This window comes from Nesoenas mayeri (assembly GCF_963082525.1).
Source record: "Nesoenas mayeri genome assembly, chromosome: 5".
In the NCBI taxonomy this organism is placed as follows: domain Eukaryota; kingdom Metazoa; phylum Chordata; class Aves; order Columbiformes; family Columbidae; genus Nesoenas; species Nesoenas mayeri.
Window position 1 is genome coordinate 58247597 of NC_137548.1, and position 27447 is coordinate 58275043.

At 37.9% G+C, this 27447-nt stretch overlaps 1 protein-coding gene across 4 annotated transcripts in view; it reads right to left on the reverse strand.

Moving 5' to 3' along the window:
• Nucleotides 1-27447, reverse strand: part of SBF2 (SET binding factor 2) — a gene marked incomplete at both ends in the record, with an annotated part of 265908 nt that overhangs the window by 238030 nt on the left and 431 nt on the right. The window lies entirely within an intron of this gene.

Sequence of the window (27447 nt, forward strand, 5' to 3'; positions counted from 1 at the left end):
TATTGTCCCTTATGCATGTTGTCACCTTACTTCAGTACAGATTTTTTTCAACTTCAGGGTTATCCAAAACCTATCAAATGTTCTGTCCAACAGTCCAGCCTCACATCCCAAGTTTAAACAAGATGCTACCTAGCTTTACTTTTAAAACTCATCCTAGAAGATAAGATTGGTGATGTTTTGACCCGAATTAGATGCAGAATCAACCAGTGTGCACTGAGCACCCAACCTATGACCCAATGCCTATTGTAGAATAGGCAGCCTCTCCAAATCCTTTCACCAGGTTCCTCATCACCTGCGGCACAGAGGGAAAGGAACTTGTCTCAGCTCTGGGTTGAATATCATCATCCTGTGATCCAGCTAAAGCCTGCTCAGTCAAACACTTGCCAGCAGCCCCTGATAACATCAGAAATGCACCTACAATGTTCCCCAGAGGAGAGATAACAACTTCCATAGTATTTTCATTTTCAGGATTGTCAGGCCTATTTCCACCCGAGACACATGCCTACAGAATTAGCACAGTGTTGCAGCCTTTTGTACCAGAATTATTAAAGCCAAAAATGCACTGAATAAATATGATTTATTTGGTGATACAGCTAGCCAGAGCAAATGCATTTAAAAAAAACAAACACACAAACACAGAATATATATTTGCCATTTCAATTTAATATATTCAGAAAGGTTTCACTAGGCAACTAGATTCCAGTAGTCTTTACGTAAGCTAATTTTTATAATACAATTTTATGCCAGTTAAGCTTTATTTGTCAAACTGATAGATGATACTTTCTGAAGTAAACATTACTTTTCCCACAGAGGTCTGCACTTTAAGTACTTTTTGTCCTGCACAATGTCATCCAAGTCCCAGTTGTTTTCATCGCATATTTATACAACTCTCAATTAAATGCAGTTTCAAACACTCTCTCTACACTGTGTTTCTATTTGTTATCCAAAACAGTAGCCCTTAAAGATACTGTTATACCATTTAATGGGATACATGCAAAACCCCACATGACTGTTTTTCCAGGACACGCTTCTAATCCCTTCCTTAGAGCTCCCATCAACTATCCATACAGCAATTCATTCCTAGAGAAAGAATTATCAAAGTAGTTTTCATACCCTATTACTGATCTTTACACAGAATTTTCACTTTCAAATCTTTCAATACTATTTTTCCTCTTTTTAACCATATATGCAAACATTTTATGACATGAGAGGTCGTGCCTTTTTTTAAAAGAATGCAAACTGCTATTCTAGCCTGCACCTGGTCAAACATTGCCTAGATCACCCACATCACACCCAATAATAATTTCCATACTCAGCATCTATTTTTCTAGTACCACAACTAATACAACTGAAGATGGTTTTCCCACTACCTGTGACCCAGGAATATGAAAAAGTATCTTAGAAGTTCCCGAAGATGCAAGATGAGCCTGCTGCTGCAAATGTGAGAAACTATGCTAGCAGTACAACTACCAGGGCAATTCAACATGGGTTTTATTCACCTTCATGATAATCTAAGTAGTGTGCTGGAGGTCGTTCTCCCCAGCCCACAACTAGCACTGATATTTGGGAGGCAGAGGAACCTGTATTAAGCTATAAATATCTCCGTTCTCTAGAAGAGCATCAGGGTGCGTGGAATCCTCCACCCCAGCAGTTCCCAAAGCCAGAAGGGCGTTTTTTGTCCTGGCTGGGTCCTGAGTCACTCCCTTTCCCAAGAACAGAAGCCAGAAAGCACAGCAGGAGAGGGCAGCAGAGCCTGCTGAAAGCCTTGACTTTGCAGAGCCAGAGCAAATGCAAATATCACACCTATTAAGAAACAGCCCTGCATCTCAATGGCGAGATCCAGGTACATCCTGACTAGTGGATGGAGGAAAAAAGGAAGAGTATGAACATAGAAAAGTACCTATCTCAACTGCACGTTATTTAGCTTACAGGTCTTCAGGGAAAAAAACGGCTATACAGAAATGAACTTAGAAACAGTGTCAAAACATACAGTGAACTAAAACTTATGCCTGTTCATATAATTCACATACACCTGGGTTTTTTGCTTGCCCATAAATTCTATATCGTAGCAATCGCAACAAATCTAGAATAAATTCAAGCAAATACCAAAGCCAATGAAGATTTTGCAGGTCGCTTAAGACTGAATGCGGTATTAGCACTAAATCCCCACCACTCCACAAACAGCATCCTCCATCCAACAAGCCAGAGCACTATGAACCATACAAAATAAAGTATGATAAATTAAAAATCTCAGCTCATTATAAACTTCCCAGCTGTCACCTCACAGCAGTTTATATTTACCTGATTTTCTTCTACTAAGAATCAAGCATATTCAGAAACCACCAGAGATGCTAAGCTAACTAGGCGTACTCATTAATAGAAATATTTGGGGGGGATTTATTAACTGAATCAACACATTCAGAAGTGTATTTTCTCAGACATGTCAAGTGTTGTCAACACCACCCAAGATGCCATCAATAATATTGTTATGACAAGGACATGCTACTGCAACAGTTTGAGGACAGAAGAAAGGTCTTGAAGAAAACAGAAAACTTATTGAAAATCAAAACACATATGTCATTAAAATCGGACTCACCTGAAAACTGATTGTATGATGCAAAGAAGTGTAAGGTTAGAAACTACCGATAATTTAACTCCTAAATGTGAAAGATATACCTTCATCGTGGAGATTACTTCCAGGCATCAGCAGTTCATCGTTTCTTTAACATGACCTAGAGACTAATATCTACATTCTTTTACACTGTAAAATTTTGCTTTTAATAGAACTCTGAACATCTACACACGTAACTGCAGTGTCATCAAAAACATTTTTACTTCTAATCTTACTTGTAAGAAATAGTGCTAGTGTGAGTTATAACAGTAAATGGTGCACCTTATGGCTAGAGCAGATTATTTTCTACAAAAATGACGGGCTTGGCAAATTATCACACTAAACCAATAGAAAGGAAAATGCAATGGCTATCAAAGGTAGTAAGCTTGAATTCAAGCTGTCTGTTTAGAGAATGAGATACAATAAGGCAGGGAGGGGAGAAAAAAAGAGCAGAGAAGAAGAACAGGATCAGTAGCTCAATGAAACCCAACGAAAAATATGTAGGAATGTAGCAGTTGTGATGCAAATTTGATATAATAATACACTCCTCAGTAAGCCTCATTCAAACCTGCGTTGTGATTCATTGTCAAACAAATAATTCTGATGATTCATTAACAAAAGAATGAATGATCTAATACAGCTTTGAGATAGCAATGTACAACCTAGAGGAAGGTTGCCATAGGTTTAAAAGCAAACATTACCTTAAGAAGTGAAACTTTCTTTTTCAGTTCGCAAAAAATAGGAATGGACTTAACTCCAAATAATTCTAAGATTTATATATTTTTTTTAAATCCTCACCTATATCACACTACTGTTGGTTTCAGAGGTGATGTGATTACTCTATATTAGCTTAAATACAGTATATTTATTCCATCAACTTTGTGTATTCCAGTGGACTGCCTCAAAGGTTTCTTTATTGGACCAATTTCAGTTTGGGAGAGATAGACACACAGTACTGCAGAGTCACTACAGCAACAGATTCAACTTCTGCAGCCCCTCTGCACAGGTAAAAGCATCAGAACACTTTACATCACACAGCATTTTACAAAACAAGCAAGAAAACAAAACCATAAAAGTTGGGCATATAAATAAATATGCCACAGATTTTAAACCTATGCATAGCAGCACTGAGTTTCATTGTTTTCAGTAGAAGTAACAAAAGCCTTCATGATAAAAGCTTAGACGCCTGACCGAGACATTTAATAAAGAATATCTGGGGGCTGTTTATCCTATTTGGCTTGAATTGTAATAATGTTTTATTTCTGGACGAATGGTAGACACTTTCTCTCTCTTAGTAGTAATAACTTCCAATCATCTAATTATATTCTGGAGAACAGCTAATGCTGTAGCTCAACATGCCAAAGACAGAACACACTTAAACTACTTCAAATGACACAAAAAAAATAATCATGAACAAAGGCAAAATTAGGTCCTGATAGAGCAAAAGCAACATTCCATTAGTGACCACCTTAGTCCTGCACAAAAAGGGATGGAGAACACTGATCCATGAACATTCAGAGTAGAACTACTTTAGCCTCATCTGAACTACCAAAGATGAACTATGAGAGAATAACATTTAAAGTTGGAGAGGCTTTTTGCTGGTTTTGTTTTTTGGGTCTGGGGTTTTTCTGGAAGAGAATGTTTTAGATCTAGGAACAGTAGAGATGCACAAGCTAAAAACTGAAAATAGTAGGAAAAATTTCTATGTAAGAGGTATAGAACAATCAGAATGATGCAATATGAGTTAATTACAAATGATACTAAAATATTATTTTGTTATTTAAACAAGTTTAAATATTTAAACAGTGGAAGGAAATACTTTATCCGAGTACAAGAGAATTTACTTTAAGAAATACCTTTTACATTCTTTAGAATGTACGGTGCATTTGGGATGAGGACACCACATGGGAGTTACTAGTTTCTAGTAGAGGAAAAGACCAGTAAGAATTCAACTCTTGATGAATGAAGAATCTGTCATGAGAGACTAACATGTCTGAAAGTACTTTGATTTTTTTTTTTCTAAAGACTACTAAGATGCAAATGCACATTGGTATAAACTACTCATATTGTTAAACAAGTCTGTAACATAACTTTGTTTCTTCACTACTTGCTAAATGCAACATTTTCCATAGTACGTACAAATAGCTGCAAATTGCATATACTCTCTATCTTCAAACAAAGTGGTTTCCCAGCAAGTCTTTCGCATTACGCGTGCTTGGCCAGGTGCCCCAGAGCAGCAGCCCAGGACCAGAGGGCAAGTGGAAGTTGGTTATAAGCCACTTTCCGCTTCCCTTAACCCTTGGCCTGGCAGGAACGAGACCAATCCTCAGTGTTTTGTACAAAAAGCCTACAGGCTGTTCCCAAACCTGCCCTTCAAGTGGCTGTTGCACAAGTTGAAAATTGCCAAGACAGCATGACAGCACAAAAGCTTCTTTCAGTGACGACTCATCAGCTATAAAATTGCTGTGCATCACCACAGTTCTAGCCCCCCGCATTCCTTGATTTGACAAATTCAGCACTAAACTCTGCTACCATTACGCTCCAATCAAACACACCAGTATTAATGGCCAGTTCGAAATATCTCCTTTTTAAGTTAATGAATCCACTGAAAACCAGAGTATTCTATGCTACATTTATTTGTGGTGTAATGTAAAAGCTTCCAGCTTTATCATTCCACAATAGTAATAACAATCAACCCTCAGGTTCCCTTCACTGGACCTGCAAGATCTTATTTAACGGCTTTATCCTTTAAGGAACTTATTTTTACAACCTAAGGAAAAAGCCCTACACTTTCAGGTTTATCCTTTCCTCACTTTTTCCAGCCTCTCCTACATAACCAGAGGCTACTGAGTGGTGAAACAAAAATCCCTGCACGACATAGATGAATGACACAAACTGCATCTCTCCCACTGGAACATCTGATGCATAGACCACGAAAGGAGGAAAAAAAATGTAAAACTTTACAATGGCCTATTAATTTGGTTAGGATTACAATGTTTTCAGATGTTACCCCCCAAAAAAACATACATACACAACAGGAGCATATATAGTCTATATTTTGGAGACATGTATCTTAATGTATCTTATTTTTTAAAGAAGAAAGGAACCATTGTGAATTTAAGAATCAAGATACGGGGAATATGTTGTAAAATACATCGAAAATAGTTTCTGCTAGCCCTTCCATGAAGGACATTTTAACACCTAAGACTGGTCCACAAGAACAAAGGATTAGCAGGTATTTCATTTGATAAATACTGCAAGCAAAACTAAAATCTCTATTTTACCAACAATCTATTTGCCAAAGTTAAAAGTTTTATCACTCTATTATTAGCAAAACACCAGTACTTTGAAAGCTACTTATCTGATTTTCTGATTTAATACGCCAAATAATTGAAATCCATACACAGATGAGAGCTGCTCTAATTTATAATCTGCAAGCTTCTTTACTGGTCTAACCAGCAGCTGGTATCAGTCAGAACCCTGACACTGGAAGAAGAACATGGCAGAAAACCACTGTAAAAACCAAGCCAAACAGCCTTCTCCTTTCTAACTTCTCTTACGTACAGCATTACAACGTAGCTATCACACACTTAACAAATGCTTGGGATTAGTTTAGAGAACTGAGAAGCTATAGAAGACAAGACAACGTTGTGTGTACATAATCTCTGCTCACTTCAACTCCAAAAAGTCTCCATGGAGATGTAAGAAGAAAAACAGAACCTCTCTGTCAGAATGAAAAAATTCTGAGGAGCATCAATACTAATAAAACAGAAAAAGTGACCAGTCAGATGCATAAGAATCTTCCTACAGACCATGCCAGCTTCCTGAAGGTGCAATATCTACTTTATATCAGCTGTTATTAAGGTAACAGCACAGCTTCTACCCACCTTGCTCAGCCAGGCACACACTCTACTCACACTCCTCTATTTTCACTTCTCTCTGCTTCTCAGTTACTCCACTATCAACTCTGTGCCAGGAATCTTCCCCAGCCCATTTCATTACTCATCTTTTACTTTCCTGTAGTCATCATGACAAGAGTAACTATTAGTGCACTGGCCCTCTACAGACTTACTACATCCTACTGAATCAATTACTATGACAAAAACACAGTGTTGCTACACAAATATTCTAAGATGCAACTTCCAAAGAAGGAATTTGTCCTTAAACTGAAGCATTTTTCCATATACTGAAATAAGACAGGAACATATCCAAAATAATCCTTAAAAGGCACACCCCCCTGCAATTTAAAAAAAAAAAAAATATATATATATATATATCCTCTACTGCTGTCTTCCCCCATCTGGAAATGCAGAAGTCTTTTAATTTGCGTGCAGAGCATGTAGAACCAAGCAAGGCACACACTTCCGTTATGCTTCAGCTAGAGCACAAGCTTGCAGAAGAGAGGTTGAACAAGTCAATGCTCCTCACCCCACTGCCCATCACTGGCCAGTATTTCAGCCATACGGCGGTTGACAAGACTGAGCAAACAGGTCTTCCTGACAGCAAAGTAAAACACCTCATGTGGCCCAGGTACGCCTTATCTTTTCATCCTCATGTTATATATTACCTCCTTTGAGTGGCTGACCCTATACACCATAAAACCTATTGCTATCCATTACTTAAATACATTACAACAGAATCTGCTTGTGGATCTGAAGGCCTTAAATTTCTACAGAAAACATAGGAGGAAAACAGAAGTAATTTCTGGGGGTTTTTAGCTTATTTTTTTGGTGATGGTGATGGTTTGGGGATTTTTGCTGGGTTGGGGGTTTTTTTGGTATGTTTTTGGCTTGGTTTTCCTCCAGGTCTCCCTGGTTTTGTGTAACTTATCAGCGTTGGCTTCTGGTGTTGATTTGTGTTCAAGTGGCAGCTGAGGCAAGTTACTTAATGCTTTCTAGTAAACATAAGAATATTTTGACAACTATTGAGAAGAGCTGCAGACAGAGAAGATGAAGGCTTTCTACTGCCTAACATTTGTAACTTGCTGCCATTCCCTTATTTTAACAAAAGTCATACAGAAATAATTGATTAACAGCTGGTAAAAATACAGAGTCTTCCAACAGGAGTTGTTTTTCAGAAAACTCAACAGATAATACATTGAACATGAAACAGTGTCACTGGCTCTATACCACATTCTGTATCCAGTTTCACAGTGAACGTAGTTTTAAATTTTAACAGGGATTTCCAATATTGTTTGCTGTCAGTATGACTTTTAAGTGTTGCATGTACACGCACCCTAAGCCTTCTGAGGACTTGTACTACTTAGTAACTACACGTTTTAATAGAAATTTACAAAAAGGGAGTTACAGGGTTTGCACACATCATCCTATTAGGCTTGTCTTGTATTTGTACCTGTCATTGTTTATTTAGCCTCATGGACTTTTTTGTTAAGTTTATTGTCCACAGAAAAACAGAGGAGAAAATAATTGACTGGAGACTGAGTACTCAAACTTCAGAACTTTCAAAGTTAAAAATCTATTTTCAAAATGTAAAAACAAATTCAAGGCTCATTAAAAGAAAAATAAGAAAGTTTAGCTATTGATTTCGAAACAACAAATCTCATGGCAAAAATCCAATTTTTCTGATGCCGGTACAAGAACTTATCTATTAAACAGAAAAGGAAGTTATGAACTTAATAGGATACCTACTCTCAATTTAAAAGGAAAAAAACATGTTGTGCTAAATGTCTGTATCCTGGCTTATTTTCATACACATCTTTCCCTGCCAGAGGGGTGGAATCCCATTCGTGAATGTATCTCTGACGAGAAATCTTCTGGCCTTACTAATCCTACCAGACCACAACTCTATTGTGTCAATTGGAATACATAAAAAATGGCAATTCCGCAACCCCATCGTGACTCAAAGCAGAACATAACCAAACAGAACAATTCTTGAAAGAAGTTTAATTATAGCCTTCAATTTAAACTGAAGAGGCCAAAGCCACTCCTCTTACGTTTCCCACTAGGACAGAACATCAGTTCATTATTGCAAGATCTAGTAAGGCAGCCTCTACAGACAGAAATAAAATAATGGACCTAGAATATGCTCATAATCATATGATCTTTACTGTGGCAGCATAAATGCCCAGCTTCATACCATCTTACTCAGAGGATCAGATGATATGTAGAGCAGAACCTACCAGAGTGACTATGAATAGTCACAGCAACACCCCCCTCCCCCTGCACCCCAATATCCTCCTCTATAGCAACACCCTCTGCCCGCAGTGAACAAGCGAGGAAGCTACAAGTCTGTTTGCTACGGATGTCTAATAAACTTGGATTGCACAGGGAACAGATGTATCAACACCGCAAGCGTAGGCATCTGCAGGAGGCTGAGAACCACCCAGAAGCACTCAGATGTGAACGTGAGTGCGGCGGTGGCACTCAAACACCAGCGTGCTTGGAGTGCGCTCTTCTCCCAGGGCTGACTGCAACGCCATCCAGCAGACGCTGCTGCTGTCCCATTCCAAGAAAAGTTATCATGCAACAGATAGCAAAGCTCAGCCCAACCACTGCACTAAGTACCCAGAATACAAAGACATCAAAGAATACAAAAGACATCAGTTTATGTTTTCTCATGTTCATCGTCCAACAGTAGGGAAGACACCTGTAGAACTGTAAGGTAGTAGCAAGTAAGTAATCTGTTACTTGATCTCTCCTTAACTAATGTGTTTGGAAAGAATAACCACTGTATCCTCAGACTGCTCATGAAAAACGTCCAGCAGCTGGACACTGAAAACCTAGTTTAGCCTGAGTTCACAATTCTAAAGGTTCTTAGAGAAAACTGCCACAAACACCATAAAGCATGAAGTCTCAGAAAAGTCTCAATCAAAGAAATAGTCACTGAGCTCACTAATATATAAATCTTAAACAGAAGGCTGAAAAAAAGAAAAAAAAGGTAATTCTAAGATTATTTCAGATGCTATGAAACAGACCTGTGCAATCTAGACATTATGTCTATGCTGTATGAGGAGCAGTAACTATCCATATACAAAATAATTTGCTTGCAATTTGAGAACTGACGTTCCAACAAAGAAGCCAAGTGAGGTACACCTAGGAAAAGGCTGAGGTCTGTTGGTGCAGGGACAAGGCCAAGGGAAAGAAGGTAAAAAAAATAGCTGTTTTTCGTGGAAAGCATTTGTTTGTTTTGGTTTTTGTTGTTTTGGGTTTGTTTGGGTTTTTTGTTTGGTTGGTTTGGTTTTCTTTGTTGTTGTTGCTTGTTTGTTGTTTGGTTGGTTTTGTTCTCCCACTGACCTTTTAAACTGTAAATCTGTTGCCAAAACTGAGTTCACTGACACTACTGCAATAACAGACTAAAATGAAGGTACTTAACATGGATACCATTTCAGAACTATCCAACAGGGAAAACAGATATCCCTTAAAGAATTACTACCTGAGAAAACACTATGGGTACACTTACACAAATACTTTCTTATACTTTTTCAAAAAGGGAATTTTTAATTAAGGATGAGACACTTTAATTAAGGGTCAGACACCCTTACGTATGCAGACTGTATCTCCATGTGACACATCCACATTGGAGACCCTGTGCAGACAAATGCTCCAAAACAGGTCCCTCCGATTGCTTCACTGCGTCACCCTATTCACAGAGCAGGATTTGCCTGAGGCTGCGGTGACAAACTCTACAGACTTCATAACAGAACAACAAGTTCTGCTGTGATAGAGCAGTTTTTTCCCTAAACTTGAGGATTTGGGCTCCATGTCTGATTAACGACTGAAAAGGCAAAGGCTTGTATTCTAGTTTTAAAAAATCACAAATCTTTTCCTGCAGAAATATGGAAAATTGCCACGAAGAATAAAATTAACTTTATCCTTGAGATAATCTGAAATATTTTGTGCTGCTTCTTCAAAAGTTCTTTTTGCATTCTTACCAAATAATACAAAGCATAAGTAAGTAATCATCAACACTGGAGTAAAACAGAACATGGAGCATTATGACAGTGTTTACATCAAATAAAAAGTCCTTTGCATCTTCTCACACATAGTAGTCACATATTCCATGTTCCAAAATACTATCTTGAACAGAGCAGCTGAAAATGCAGAATGTTTATTCTCAAACTCAGTTCTGACATGCTTGGATCTCAGCTGTTTCATTATACTCATTTTTTTCCCCAGAATTCAAAGTGATGATTTGATACACAGCAAAGTATCCAAATGCTTTGTAAAAGATGTTCTGCTACTTCTTTGTCATCAAATGTGCACAAGAAGGATTACTGTAAAGTTAAGCAAGAAATAAAATGCACATCTGTGTAAAAGATAGAGCCACAATCTTCAAGTCAAGAAACCAGAAGCCAAAACAGGCATGCTTTACCATATGCATCTTGCCTTAAAACAAATAGAATAAACCTTCATAAATGACAGTCTTTATACAGAAGGTAACATTTTCTGCAATTTTAAAGGTGAAGGTTAACAAAGCTTTAGGTTTACTTTAAGTTTAGATGTAGTGTGGTTTGTTGTTTTCAATACCAGAAAGATACTCCACAGAAACAGAAAAGTGTATGTAACTTGTTAAAGTTGGTATGACGCACATTCAAGCAAAACAATCATCACTTCTAAAAGCATCTCCAGGTTAGGCAGTTGACAAATATGAGACATACTTTCATAATATCTAAAAACAAACTGATCTTTAGTAAAAAGTGCTTGCATGAAAACAAAGGAAATACATACTTGACCCAAAACATATTTGAAAAATCCACATTTCCTGCTAAATTACAACATCAGTGTAGCTTAATGCTGCTTTACACTGGACACACTGCTTTCCTAGACCTAGGAAATTATCATGACCTCCAAAAATTTAAAATTACTTTTGAATAGTATTTGCCAACTATGTTAAAAATTACTATCTCTGTAAGTTCAAGACACTCTGGCAATACGTGATCAAGCCAGCTCCTCCGATATTTTCAGCACAGTGCCTATGAACTAACAACATAGTTCAGGTAGCAGAGACAGATACAACCTTTCTGTCTTTATTCCGTTTCAGAAGCAGTATCTTCAGATACATCTATTTTTCATCTGTCTCAAATCAAAACAATCATGCTCGTCTGTAATCTGTAAAGACAGAATCATCCTCCTAAGGGCCTTTTTGACAGCCCACACCATGACAGTGCTGCACAGACACCATGCAGCTCTTTTCCCCAACTACCTCACATTAGCCTTGAATCGAGCGTTTATTCGTAGTTCCATATTACACATCACTGCAAATTCCTGTTTTGTAGCTTGCCTAAGAAGACCACATCTATATTCCAATCTGTAAATAAAATTTAGCACATCTCAACATGTTCACTCTGAAATTCACTTCCAATCCTCTGTAATAAGAAGCTGCTTCAACTTCCAAGTCCTTTAATTATCTCTCCAATATCTTCACAGGACTCTTCCTCTGTACACAGCATGCTTGCTCTCTAAATGACAATGTTTATGATTTCTCAGCTCCTCTTCCAGTGCCCTTTTTCATTCCTTATTGTTATTTAAAATACCATTTTTCTGTAATGCTTCCTGCCTCTAAGCATTTAGAGAGCCACACGGCTTTACTGAGAGGAACTGGAACATGGAGCTGTACACACTGACAGACATCAGCCACAAATATCAGAGGTCAAACTCCTGGATGGCATACTTCATTTAAAATATGTTCACAACATACACCAGTTTGTGACTGGAAGGTCATCCCAGCTGTCTACCAGAACATTATTTTTCCCCACAGCTTCACAGCAACTGTGGGGAACACTTCCTTCAGGTGATGAGACACGTTGAAAGGCCACACAGAATTTCAGACAGTGCCCTGCCCACCTGCATTCACACGCACATGCCCTCGGTATCTTTCAAAACCAGACTACAAAGAAAACACAAAACAAACAGTCAATTTGTCGACTCAATCCCTAACATAAGGTTTGTACTGTACATATGTTTTTGCATTGATAAAGGAAACCTTAAAGCATTTTTTCTACTCAAAACCTAAGTATCAGCAACGCATAAATGATGAAGAAGCAACTTCTCTTCCCCCCCCTATCCCCAAACTAACCATCTGCTAAGACTTGTTTTTTTTGTGGTTTTAAGTCTGCCTGCCATTGCTCACCTACAGGTGATGAGGAATGACAAGTCATCTGACTTTCCCACTCTGGATATTTCCTGTGGTTCCAATAGGCTAAAACAATTAAATAATATTTTGATGTTACCAAAGCACGACTTTTACATAACAGCTGTAAAAACGCATGTGAACAATAAAATTTCGGAGCACATTCAATGTTTCCCTCATACAAAACATTTTCAGAACACAGATCACAAACGAAGCCTTACAAAGAAAAATGATTCACATATCCTGGTAGGCCAAATATTTTGTCTGGACTGATTATAGACTAAAAGCACTGAAAAAACAAAGAGCTTCCAGTAAGTGTGAGCATATCTTATGGCCCATATGTATTTAGCAAACAAAAATTAGCTCCTTACCCACCTGCCGGAATGGCATTAATGCCAGTGTTCAGGCTGTCAGCATTTCTACCAGCTAAACCCCACACAAGTACGTGCAAGCCAGTTCAGTAAAGTGATGTAGAATCATCTCAAGAGAGTCTGGCCCGAGTGCTCAGACATGTTTTGCTCTGCATTCTCCAGCACCCTAAGCTGGGGCTGCGGGGGGCACGAGCAAGGCCCCGCGGTTATTGGCCTTCCATCATGCCAGAACTCCAAACTGGTGTGTCACCATTCAAACATCCCTGAGCTACCCACAGCCTTACGGGAATGCTCTGCCCTCTAAAGATAAGAGGGCTTACCTGGAGCACCTTTTAGGAGAACAAACTGGAGCAAAGTTTGAGTAGAGTGATTTTCAGGTCAAAGTAACAATAGCCCAGAACCACAGGATCAAGCAAATAGCAACAGAACATAATTCCATCTATGCTTACTTGATTTAAATCAAATGGAAACAAATACGTGCCAGTGATCACGCTTACACAAGGGCGAACGCAAGTAGATTGCCACAGTAGTCAAAATCATCTCGTGATGTCATCTGACTGAACTACTGCATGACCAACTTTGTTCTTCACAGCTGCAGAAAAGTTCCAAACAATACGTTCAGCTTCCGAACCAAGAACAAAAAGAATGGCTCTACTTCAAAAAGGCAATCAAAATTAACACCATCTTTTGAAATATCCACAAGTTAAACACTATTTGTTTGTGTTCTGGCTTTCAAAGGTTAACGGTTTGTTTCATTCCCTCCTCCCGTAAGAATGCAGCTGCCAGAGTGACTTAAATTAAGTGGGGGTCAACACAAAGAATGTAGTCCTTTAAAAGAGGCTCAAAATATAATATGTTGTATCCAAACATCATAAGTGCTACTGTATATTTGTATTTCTTGTAACACTAGCAGTCTTCACTGAAGTTGAATTTTGTATAATGTCAATTATATTTCATCCATGTAATATAACATTTTTTCACCTGATCTCTAAGCATAGTTAAACAAATACTGCAAATGCTGTTAAATACTTAGGTGACTAAAATAAAATTTAAAAAAAAAAAAAAAGACAAATAGAAATGTCTAAAATAATCATCATTTTGTGATTTTAAACAATGAGTATGCTCTTTCAGTTTTTTAGATAATTCGTTTTAAAGCGTAATGCAAGAATAAAGTATGATTCCCTGCTTACATGCTAAATCTCCTAATTCCTTACTGCCATCTCCCTCCCCATAAATAAGCTATACTGCCAAGATTTTACATAGCAAAATGCATTTCCAGGGCATGCACCATTATCAGATAAAAAAAAAAAAAATCCTCGATCCAAAGGTCACAATTATAAGAACCTGAAGGAACTGGTTGTTTGAAATTAGAGCATAATTGAGGAAAGCAGAGCTGCATCCACAGCCTAACAATCAATCAAATGCCTCTTGACTATGAGCTCGTAATAAATGAATAGAACATAACCTCTCTCTTCTGAGGTTGTGGTAGGCCCAGAAATATTAACTGAAGCGTACTATAATGTGTCTTACACAGGAAAGCAGATATTCTTCTAAGTGACAGCAAATCATGTTCTTGCAAGTAATAATGCTACTTTCAGATAGGTTTCCTACAGAAGCAAGGTTTATGTGATCAACTGCCTTTAACCTAAATAAATATTATCCAGTGACCCTGATATGAAAAAAAGTATTCAAGACATCCCGTGGCTTATCCAGTAGCAGCACTACTAGAGACATTCAAGGCAAAGACAAAAATGTGCAGAAAGATATCCCTACTTCTGTTGTTTACAAAATAATTCACTTGTGTTTCTTCCAAGTACCCTGACCCTCAAACTATAGCCCAATTTATATCCTACAAAGCACCTCAAATGTCATAGGACTAGGAACATCAACTGCATGTACTTTCTGCAAATTTACTCGCTACACACAATCATATGTGGAGCAGCCTTAATTCTATCTCCCAGCCGTGACATGTGAGTCATCATGGGGTTCAATGCTCAGTTTTTGGTTTGGGATGGTTTTTGTTTTGTTTTTGATTAAAGTCACTGCAGGCTGAAACACAAAATATAACTGTAGTTCTTCTTTAGATATATATATATATAAAAGTGTATATATTAACATAAATACTTTTCATATATACACATAAATTATTACTTTCAGAAAAATGGAGATAAGAAGAGAAGAATTCAAAGTGGTCTTGAAAGATTGCAAAAAGTTACAAAAGAGCATGACAGAGACAAACTGCAAAGCTGCAGAGTTCGGTCAGAACAGCTGATTACACATATATGGGATGGCCAAATAGTTATCAGTTTAGTTAAAAGGGATGCAGAGGTTAAAGTAAACCACAAAGTGACTCTCCATATCCTGATGCTGAAAAAATAAATAAATCAATCAGAGCAATGATTCTCTCTCTCTATGATTCTAATCTTTACACATGGAACAGCCAGCAAAACCAGCAAATCGCAGTTTGTGATTTGTACTGGTAAGATTCCATGTCAGTTACCATATCCAGTTTGGTCACCACACTTTAAGGAGAAAAGTAATAACAGGCTTAAAACTGCAGCAGAAACCACTTCAGCCAAACACTGTGAAAATCCTTTCAAAAAGTCGGACAGTAGCACTGGAATAGACTGACAGAGCAGGCTGTGACAGAGCTGTTACTGAGGGGTTTTTAGAAGGAGTTAACAACGGTCCAGGTGATGCCCAGAGGTCCTGCCCAGGATTCAGGACTGCAGAAACCAGAGCACAACCAGAGCTCTGGGAACACCTCAGCCATTCCTGTCCCCTACGCTGCAACCTCCAACACCACAATGTTTTCTCGTGCTTGTTTGATTGGTTTTTGTTTTGTTTGTTTTCCAGAATTCCATACTGTTTATTTCTGCATTCACTGTTGGACTTATTACCAGACATGAAGCTGATGTTTACAGAGAACGGTCTCAACAAATGTGAAGAAATTTTTCACTAAGTGATAACAGCTGAAATGGAGATTACTGTTGTGAATGTATGTTAGGACCATCTTTTCTCACTGGTGCTTATAGCTTCGCTTGTATTTAGCAAAATTGCATTTCATCCAAAATTTTAACAGCTAGTCACTAAGAATCACAGCTCTTTCTGGAGCCCTTCACCATAAGATTTGAATTGAGCAATCTTGAATTATTTTAATATTTTTTATTTAAATCATCTCCTAACTATTCCACCTCTCTTTTTACCAGATACTTACAAATTGAACAAAACAAGGTCTGCAAAACTAACTTTAGTAGTCCATGCTACCAACTTTGCCTATGAATAGTGACCTCTTGCTTTTATCCTTTACTTATAACTCTTGAGACTCTTATCATTTAACCAGCAACAGTTCAGATTCTTTAAAAGGTCCAGATATGATAAGATGCTGAAAATTAAGATTGGCAGGCAATGGTGACACAAATGTTTGTCCATCTGTTCTAAAAACTGTAAGTATGTGATGCATTGTACAACTATATTACTATAGTTCAAATCTCTTCTTGGTAACTGTCAAACACATAAGAATTAAAAAAAAATATTCAGAGTCTTCATAAAACCACAAATCAAATATATTTAATAAAACACAATTTACATTTTGGTGCCTACAAATCTGTTTTCAAACCTTTAAGAAAGCACAGTTAATATTAGGTAGGGGGTACATACCAGATTTAGAGAGTAAGTAATTAGGGACTCCTATTGCTCAATAACTCCTGCTCATTTCCAGACTTCATAAAGGATTTTTTTAAAGTTGAAATATTGTTGAAATATTTAGCTTTTTTTTTTTAAAACCCAAAGCAGAATGAGTAAAATTGGTCTTTATAAAACAGGAATGGGTTTTTAATTCAGAACTACATGCTGCAGTTCAAGAGTTTTCTGCTTCAGGATCTCAAAGTATTTTCTTAGTAGTCATGATTTACGTTTTACAAGAAACCTGAAACAAGAAAAATTAGTGATTTTAGGGGAGGACAGGAAGGGGAAGGAGAGAAGAGGTGAAAAGTGGGAGACAATGCAACCCACAAACCCCAAAGGCAGGCAGAGAATGAACAGAACACCCACAACTCTCTAACAAAGAAAGATACAGGTTGCACAGTTCTTATTTTTCAGGATCCTATCTTTAGCCATCACAACTATGGGAAAGGGAACATCTCCAGGGTCATTTCTGTAAAACAGATGACACTAGGGGTTCAGTCCAAGTTAAGATCTTTTATGTATAGATATATACACACTTCTATATAAACCTCACCTCTGGGTTTTCTAACTTCAAATAATGTTGAGCATACTATCAAGAAAACAACATTACAAAAATTATAGTTTTCAGAGCTAGGCCTCTAAAATTGTATCCTATATTGAGGAACAAACCTCATTTTTGTTAGAATTAAGTATGAGTGAAAATTATTACCCTCTGTTTTCTACCAGGCTACTAAAAAGAAAAGCAGATACAATTCTCAGTGACTACATCTAAAGACTAGACTAGTGAACCCACACATTCTTCAACCGCAATTTTCTGAAAATGGGTCATTTATTAAAAAATGGGACCATGTTTTCTTAAAAAAAATTAAAAAAAAAAATTAAAAACCCATGAGCAAACACAAACAATTTTTTTTTTAAACATGCAAAAACTTCTCACAGGGTCAGAAAGGTAGACAGTGTGTTTTCTGGACACTGTTGAAGAACATACTCTCACAACAAAATCAAATGCTTCAATGACAGCCTTGCCTCTTCTAAAAAGATGCCATGTGGCAAAAGAGAACAAAATAATAAAAACAGCCTCCGCAAAGATATTTTGTTAAATATGTATGATCTCATCTCTCTTCACAATAAACACTCTAAACAAAGTATTTGGGAAACACAATACTGAAACAACAACCTTACAAAAAGTATAACTACTTGAATCAACACTGTTTACTCAGTGGCAAACCTGGTATCATTATTTATGCAGAGTAATCAAACAGGAAAGAGAATCTTTTGAAAGAAGAGTTTTGGATTCCAAATCACAAACATGTGGCTCTCCATGGTTTTGTTTTCTTTTCAGTTGCCTGTAACTGAAAAAACATGCCACTTGCTTTGGCTGTCCCGCTGAATCACGCTGCCATCCCAGCTGACACACCACAGCTTCAACACCCCAGTCCCATAACCACCTCCTGACACGGTCTGGGATGTTCCAGTTCTTTTTGCTGCTTCTCTGCTAGAAACCATCAACCCTTCAGAGCTGGAAAAAAAGCAACACATGCCCCATGCCAAACACAAATCCAGGTGTGTCAGCTCAGAGCATGTTTACTGGTGGCTTGAGCCAAAACGCCAGCCCGTGAGCGGAACTGGCCCAGAACTGGCATGAGTGCCTAAAACTGCTGGAGGGGCAGTTATCTCCAGCTAAAGGGCAAGTCTGAGACTTCCACAGACATTATCTTAACTTACTTAGCAAAGTGAACCAGAATTCGTTACTTAAAACAAGCACTTAAATTTTAGACACTATAAAATATCTGGAGAGGAAACATTTCTCTGCAGCACTTTGAACACATAGAACTTGCACAAATTTCTGAACATGAATTCTAAACTTTGACTATTTATTACCATGGAAAGCATCCTTTTATTCTTATCTCTTTTTGAAATACTATTAAGAGCATCCATGCCAAACCTTGGGCTTTCAACTAGTGCTGAAACTTGCTGATCACGAGAAACACGACATTAATTAATCTCCTATTTTGCAAAAGCAAGTAGCTCCTCAAAAGCATAAAATAATTAACCATATTTCTACAAAACGTGGGGTGAATGCCGAAGTTGAAGGCGACACTCAGGCAGCGGTTCTTCTCTCCCTTAACAGGGAATTCCAGCTAGTTCTCAGTTGCAGTTGGGCGCAATCTGTTGCTCAGGCTGCTTTACAACAGCAAATTCTGCACAGCAGACCGGGCAGGTGCAGCACCAGGAACCCCCAAAACAACCCACCACTTCACCTTCTCAACTGCACAAAAGCCATCTCCAGCGTTTACAGATACCATGGGTTTTCAAAGCTGGGAAAGATGAGGATATCAAGGGCAAATCCAGACCCTTCTACTAGACACAATGAACTCAATCACAGATTTCAATCACCCACATCGGCATCCGCTATGAGCTCTTACAGGATCAGTATTGAGAGCCATGTCCATGACTAAACAAAAAACAGTGAAGAAAAAATCTCTCACAGACTAAAGGTTCTAAAAACTCACAACCTAAAAAACAGAGACTAGAAACAGATTAAATTACCAACATAATACAGGAAAAAATGTGGTTTTAAACCTGTGGTTTAGGAAGGAAATGTATAATCAATTTTACTTAGAAATCACGTTTAAAAAATTCTAAGTTCTTCAAAAATATGAAACCTACTTCTCTCTTCAGAAGTTACTAATCAAGAAGAAAGAAAACTGAAATCCCCTGTAACTTTTACTAGAATGAATTGTGTTAAACTTGGTTTAAAAATAATATATAGTAACAATATAGAACAGTAACAGCTTAGTCATTTCACAAGCTTCATAAAACAACTATATATCTTTCTGGGAAGAGACTACTAATGAAGAAACAGCTCTGCAGGAACAAAGCGCATGGCTTTCATTTTTTTATGCAATTGCAATTTGCGTTTTTATGAAAAGCAGCCTGTGTAATAGCATTAAAAAAACACAGATTTCCTAATTTACTGTTATTTAAAAAGTACAGTATGCCCATTCAACTGTATTTCAAGAATTACAAGTCCATTACAGTTGTATTTATGACAAGATCACAACTTTGCCCTTTTGAATAAGGTCTTGAGTATTTTATTACTCATACAGTCAGCTTATGCTTACTGCTACTTAGAAATTATATTTATAGTTCATAGAACAACAGTCACAAAAAAAAAGGCCAAGTGTCTGTATTTCTTTGTCCAAAGCACAAATACATGTGTTAAGAGTACAAATTTAAAATGTGAGAGTTTAAAAATGCAGAGATCAAGTTAAAGTGTTTATTGTGCTACAACTGGTTGCAAGAAACTAAGAAGAAACTAAGTGCAATCCCTTTTGATATGCAAATAGCTAACAGTCACGAGCATTGCTAAGGGTGCTCTAACCTCTTATTCTATATCTATTTTCAATTATTTCTTACTTACCTAAACTAAACATACCATTTTAAGTCTCAGTGCATAATATCTGCCTCCACCTCAATTATTTCAGAAAACATCACACCAAATACTTTTTCTGTTTCTAAGAAATAAGACAAAAGTTCTAGCAAACACTCCTTTAGGCTCAAAATTTACAGCAGGGACAAAACTTGGCATTTGTGTTTATGTGATGAACTGATATTTATTTAAAGATGAAAACCCCAAGCAATCAGACTGATTGGACAAGAGGACTTCATCTCAAAAACAGAGTAGATAAAAATGGCCAAACAGACTAAGAGAGAGAGGAGGGAGGAAGGAAGAATGAGAGAGACACACTAAGGTCAGAGATTCTTCTGGGGTAAACCTGAAAAACCAAACTAGAAGACAAAGAATTTTAAAACACCAGAATGTGTCAAACAGCATAAGCAGGAAGAGCGGCCGCTGTCGTACAGAGCAAGGGCTCCCGAGCCACAGGGTCACGATCTGCAGCCCAGCACAGAGCCTAAGGGGACACTGCCATCCCACCGCACTCACTACTCCTGGCATTAACGTTTACGGCATCTGGCAAAAGTAGCTCAACAAAAGCTGTTTTCCAAAGCACGATTTTCCACAACTCAAGTCAAAACTCTAGAAAGAGGAGTTGTCATTCCTTTGCATCCACAAGTATCTGAGAAATCCTCTGCCAGAATGTCTCATCTTCCTTCCAGTTACTATTCCATTAGATCCAACGTCTAAGTCTACCAAGACATTTCCAATCTTGCTGAAGACCTATCCAAGTATCAGAGAGTGAATTTTCTGTGTTTTGCATTTTTAAATCCTAGGAAACAACATATGAACCACATTAAAAGGACATTATTCCTACCTTTCCCCCCGCCCCCCTCAAATTTCTGAGTGATTGATTTTGTAACCCCAGTAGCATTCCTCTGTCTCATCCACCGAGGTCTCCCAGGGTCCAATGTGGTTTTGTATGCAGCTGTCCTGAATTTGTATCCAGAATTATGACGATCTTGTATTTTCTGTATATTAGCATTCCTCTGCTACAGCTACACAAAACCTCAGACTGTACTAACTGTCTGTCAACAGCTACTAGACCTGGCTGCTGTACTGAGCCTGTTACCTATGTCCAGTTTAGTGGAAATGTTGTGGTTAGTTACTTTTGTTGTTAACCTGAGCACAAGACTACTACAAAGCAAACAAAGAATTCAAATAGTGTTCAGTGATTGCATTTTTCCACATTATACAATTTATAGAAGACTAAGAACTGATAATCGTAAACATTAGAGACATGAAATCATGATGCATCTAGTCACTAAAAGATAACCAATAACAAGCATGTTCTTGGCTCAATGAGCAAGGATTTAGCTGCCAAATCCCAATCAACACTAATTGGATTGTCCTTGACTTCAGAATATACCACTGACACCAAAAGAATAATTTATTTCTACTATGACATTTAACAGGAATTCCCAAAACACCAAGCAGAAGAAAATTAATCTCATCAATAATGACAGTGTTATTGTCAGAAATATTTTTTCACTATATAAGCAAGACGTCTGAAAAATCACTGCAAATGAGGAGTAAAAAACTACTTTCTAATTACCAGCATATATTTGTAAGATACATTTGCTGAGGTTTATCAAAGTTGAACAGTGAATTTACTGTTCCACATTTTAAAATTATTCCACAGCAATTGTGGTTTTCCTTTGTTTTTTACTTTCTAACTACCAGTAGCTGAGAAGGTAGTTGGTATTTTAATTTCATCTCAGTGAACTACCATAGCAATAGTCTTAACTTATAACACTGGAGAAGATAATTATATTATGTTTGTGACATTGGAGGAGTTAAATGTCACTCTCATTGTCCCCCCACTGAAAAATATGCTTGTGGTTATAGAAGGCCAGTGCTTAAACGGTATTCAGTCAGGCTTGCATAACAAATTGTTTTCCATGAACATGCTGCAGGAAAAGTGTCTTTTTGTTAGATAATCCACAAAGTTAATCCAGGACAGAAAACAACAGAGAAAGTTTCTTTACTGTGCTTTAGTCTTAAAATATCCCCAAAGACATGAAATGGTATTTCCCTCAACATAATCTGTCTCCTCTCATTTTAGGACAAATGAAGATTTGTTACAGAATAAACATGAAAGTCCTACGAATGTCTTAATTTAAACTGAAAGGTTGAAAACAATATATTTTTATTGCTGTTATTATGATGGCAAGACCAAGTGAGCAAAGAGTTTCAAATCCAAGTTCTTTAGAGATATTCATTAGCAGACATTTGAGGGCAAGAAACTTTACACTGATCTGTACTGATTTTGAGATTTTTCCAAAATTATAGTGAATCCTTAAATCAAAATAACAATATTTTTTTCCTCAGCGTTATATATTAGAAGAAATTGCTTAAATACATTTTAGGAAGACATGCTACCAAAAAAATACTGGCTTAGTTGGGTTTTTTTGTTGGTTGGTTGGTTGTTTTCTCCAACCAGATTTTCAAGATAGCCTTATCTAACAAAACAAACAAAAAAAAGGGGGGGAAAAAAAGCATGAATGGAAATACTATTTTCTTATTCTGTTTCAGTTGGGTATTGTGGAGGCTGCTGTATTTGACAACTAAACTTAGCAAGGACAAGGTTTATAGAGAGAGATAATTTCTTATACTAGAGCAACTAATTGTTTGGAAAAGTTTCTGGGCACCCGCCCGTGCCCTTCCCCAGTCACAGCCAACTACAGCAATCTCTTACCAATACACAGTTACTTACATATCTGCATTCCACTTTAGTTCTGATAGTACACTTGTTGTTTCATTAAATTACAGCTACAAGAATTCCTCTGCCACAAAAAGGATTTAGGTTCTGTTGCGTTTCTTTCTTTTCCATTTGAGATTTCCCTAGATTGCACTCAAACCAAACTAAGCTGCAGCACAGACCAGAAAGCCACTGAAGTAACAACTTGATTTCCTTATTTTTCTACATTTTCTGTTTCGCAGAGATTGCGTACCAAGATACCAAGAAATCATCCACTCCTTAGATACATACTAACCCAGAGGAATGCCTAACTATGAATATACAACAAATACACCAAAAAGTCCTTGTGATATTATATGCTATTTACTTCACTAAACAAAAATTCTTCACAGGCAAAAATCACCATACAACTGCATTTAGAAACTTCTACTCTATCATCAATCACTTGCCTGGTTTCAAAATCCAGCAAGATATGAAACTATGCTAGACAAGAAAGGCTTCCCTCAAAAGAAGCTGATAAAAATCTGAACAGAAACAACGACAGCGCCTACACATGTTATATCAGCATTTATCAGTTATGACAACGGCCAAATAAAACTGCTATACTGCTGCAAGCCTTCTGTCATCCACACTGCAACTGCATAGGCAAGCAAGAACAGACAACACTGGTCTGTCTTCTTAGAGCAAATAATCCCACAGGAAACATCCGCTGCACCTTGCAGGTGTTGAGAGTCAACTGCTGGCTACACAACAGCATCCCGTAGCAAAGCCATTATGGGTGTATAGGCAAATTCATCAAACCCACGATTTAGCTCTCTCTTTAGCCTTGCCTTTCAGTTGCTGAGCTACGAAAGACACAAAACATTCTCTCCTACACCTTTTTTGCGTACCATCATATGCAAATTCCAGGGATAAATTTATTATTATGGCTTATACCAGCAAAAACAAAACCAAACAAAAATGCATTTTCTCATGCCCTTCTGTGATCTTTGCAAACATCTGTGTTCTTCCTAAATCCCATCCACATTCTGTTACGCAAACAAGTTAAATGGGAATTTTTGGTGAAGCACATCAAACACACTTCAAAGTGCATGTAAGAAGAAAATGGATATACAGAAAGGTCTTCTGAGATTTTCTGTAGCTTTTAACCCAGGCTGCCTACCTTTTCTAGTACCTTTGTTCCCTTTAGAGACTTCTATAAATGCTTCTTGTAGCAAGTTACGTAACAGGTTTATATTTTGCTGATACATTAGAGAAAAATGTGGTTATCTACCTCAGTAAAGGTTAAGTTAAATGCAAAATAATGTGAAATCCTTCACATTTCCACTGTTAGAACAAAACCAAGGGTTTTTATTAAATTTAGGGGATTTATCAAATCTGGCTCCTCCAACCATGTCAAGACACTGAACATGAACTTCCGATAGGAACTACTGCTATTGCAGTTCTTCATAGTGATTCAGAATGAGTCTTTAAAATACAAAACAGCAATTAGAACTATGACATATTCGAGCTTACTTTCATGGTGAAAGACATAGACCAATTTTTTAAGCAGGAATACAGTCCAGTGTACCTCAAATACATAAAAAGCTAAGTGAACCGGATCACCCTTTACTACACAATGACTTCTCCTTAACTTCCCCTATCCTTGAAAGTCCACTGACACCTACACTGCCAACAGCAAAGCTCACTCTCCACTCACACTGAATATCCGGGCATTTCTCTGAGCACAAGCCACCTGTTTTGGGAACTGTTGGAAGGTAGCCATTACTTTCCTTGGAGCATGGAGGAGACTAAGACACCTGACTAACACCTTTGTGCCCAAGGTTCCAGGGCCACTTAAGCCGACATAAATTCAGGTTGCAGTGATCTGTCCTCCTTCTGCATGCTCCTGCTCCTCCTTTAAGCTAATACTGGCACTCATCTGAAATCCTGGTGAGCCAACTCTGCCTGAAAAAATAGCAGAAAAGTAACCCAGAAAAAAAATAATACAGCGACACAGGCAAAATACTCAGCAAGAAAGGTCTCTTCAACAGGTCAGCATCCTAAAGCAAGCTGAAAACAAAAGGAAGATTTAACGCAATAGGGATGACAGCACTAGGACTGCAGTAACATCAATTTACATAGGCCTAGACTGGAGCAGGAATGAACTTGAAAATGTTTGACCCCCCAGAGGATAGTCTCTTAGGTTTATCTGAGGACAAAAAAACATTCACTTCCCCTTAAGACTGACCATGTTGGATAAAAACTTGTAACACTGGAGTTTTTCTGCTACAAGAAAAATCTATAAACCTGCTCCTGAATTGCACAATTGCAGCATTTTAGGTATTTATAGTGAATGGTTTTGAATAAAACTAGATAATTTGCACGAGTCAGTAGTATGTTTACCACATCTTCAGTATATTTTAGATACTGGCACATGTAAATAAATCCATGTAACACATGTGAAGTCAGAACAGATGATGGCTGCTATAGAGAGATAGCAGAGGCAGAAGGGCTTTTCTGGGAGAACAGTCGTTACTATAAACATCCTTTCTTATTAACCGCAAGTGCACATTATCCAAACTGCTGCTGACGTACAGGTTGGGGAAGAGAGGGAAGGTTACAGGACTTTTGTTTGCTTGTTTACACAAAGATATTCCACAAATTTTTCCTGAAAAAAAAAACAAAAAACAAAAAACAACACTATAAAATGTAATTCTACTCAACATTAAAATCAAACTTGTTAAAACCAACCCTGAACCCTGTTGAAGATGGAGGCAGCAGGGGAAAGGGGAAAAAAAAAAAAAAAAGGAGGGAGAAAAAAGAGAACATACTTGATAATTTAAAAGCTTCACAGGTAATAAGTCTACAGTCCTAGAAATGTTTGCCCCTGCTTTTTCATATAGAAGTAAGCATAATAAATGCATCAAGAAACTACAGCTTTTACAAGAAAAAGAAAGGTCAGTACTCCATGTATTATGGGATCGCATGTGGGGGTAAAGGAATTTCGAAAACAATGCATGCCTAGTCTTCAACAGAATGTTGGTCCTTCAAGTATTTTTAGTATGAAGCATTAAAGCAGCAATGAGTAATTTAAATAATGAAGTCTAAATAGTTACTTTCTGGGCATGACCTTTTCAAATTAAGGTTCTGGTTCTGGAATTATTTCTGAATCTGCACAACTTCACCCATGCAAGCAATTCTGCTCAACTTAATGAGACGATTTATGTACAGGAAGTTAAACACATACTTAAATGCTACAGATGAAGACATTTTACAAACATAAAGCTTTCCACTGCAATCTGTGATTTTATTTCACATAGTGGCTATGCCAGATTGATCATACCCTTTAAGAAGGCAGCGTAGTTGTTCTGTCTCCTCCTTAATTAACCCTTGCATTTTCTGGTTGCTTCTTTGATTTGGGCTTTCTATTATAGTTGGGGAAAACATTCCAAACAGGAGAGACAAAAGCAGAGATTTTCAACCTAATAATTTTTAATATAAATTACTCTCCATTTCACATGTCTTATACTTCTGCCACTACAGTTAGGACAAGTTTATTTCCAAGTTGGGGGGAAGAGTGGGAACCACACCACAATTAATGGAATAACAATACTGGTATAGTAAAATCCAGGAGATCCTTGGCAGAATCTTGTAAGCCATTGTATCTTTATAAACACATAGATATAATGATTTCTTAAAAAAAATGAAAGGATCTTACTCTAAAAGTTAATTACCTGCACTTCTAGAATTAACAAATTTACGTTACATGCAATTGCTACTTCAAAGAATTACTTAGCATAACAAACTTGAGTGTTGTTTAGTTTATGCAGAGCCAAATAAATTTGGGGACATTCAACTGTTTAAAACATTGTTTATTAACAACATACATTCAAAGGATTGTTCTGAAATACCCAGTATAAACACATACCAGTTGACAATCACTTCATTTTCAAATCAGTTTATATACGGATTTAAGATCTCTCCAGCAACAAATGTGATATTATCAAAACAGAGAGTTACATAATAGAAACCACTCTCTCTTCACCCACAAAACGCCAGCAGATAACACCACTTCCCTTTCACCTGAGCAGACAGAAAACATCTCGATTCTCTAACAAAGCATTCCTGAAGAGCCTCCCGAGTGCCACGGCGCTTCCCCAGGCTGAGACACCTTTTTAACGGGCGATAAGCTGTAAGACCCCAGTCAAAACGCCCCAGTGCTTCCCCAGGACCTCCAGTCTTTGTGCTCCTTTGAGGCCGCGGGTGTCCGTGCCCCAGCCAGCAGCACAAAGGTGGGGGAGCGACAGCCACCACCGCCGCTTTCTGCCGGCGCGGCTCGGGAAACAGGCACCACAAACACCCGAGCCGGGCCCCGCTGCCTGCTCAGCGGGTGCGGCCGCTTGGGCACGGGGCACCGGTGCTGTGCGCGTCCGTGGGCGACATTTTAAGCAGCCCCAGTTTTCTCGAAGGGACCGCTGCCCAGGCCAAGGCCGCGGGGCACGGCCCGGCCAGCTGCCGCCCGCCCCGGCCCGCTCCATGCCATGAC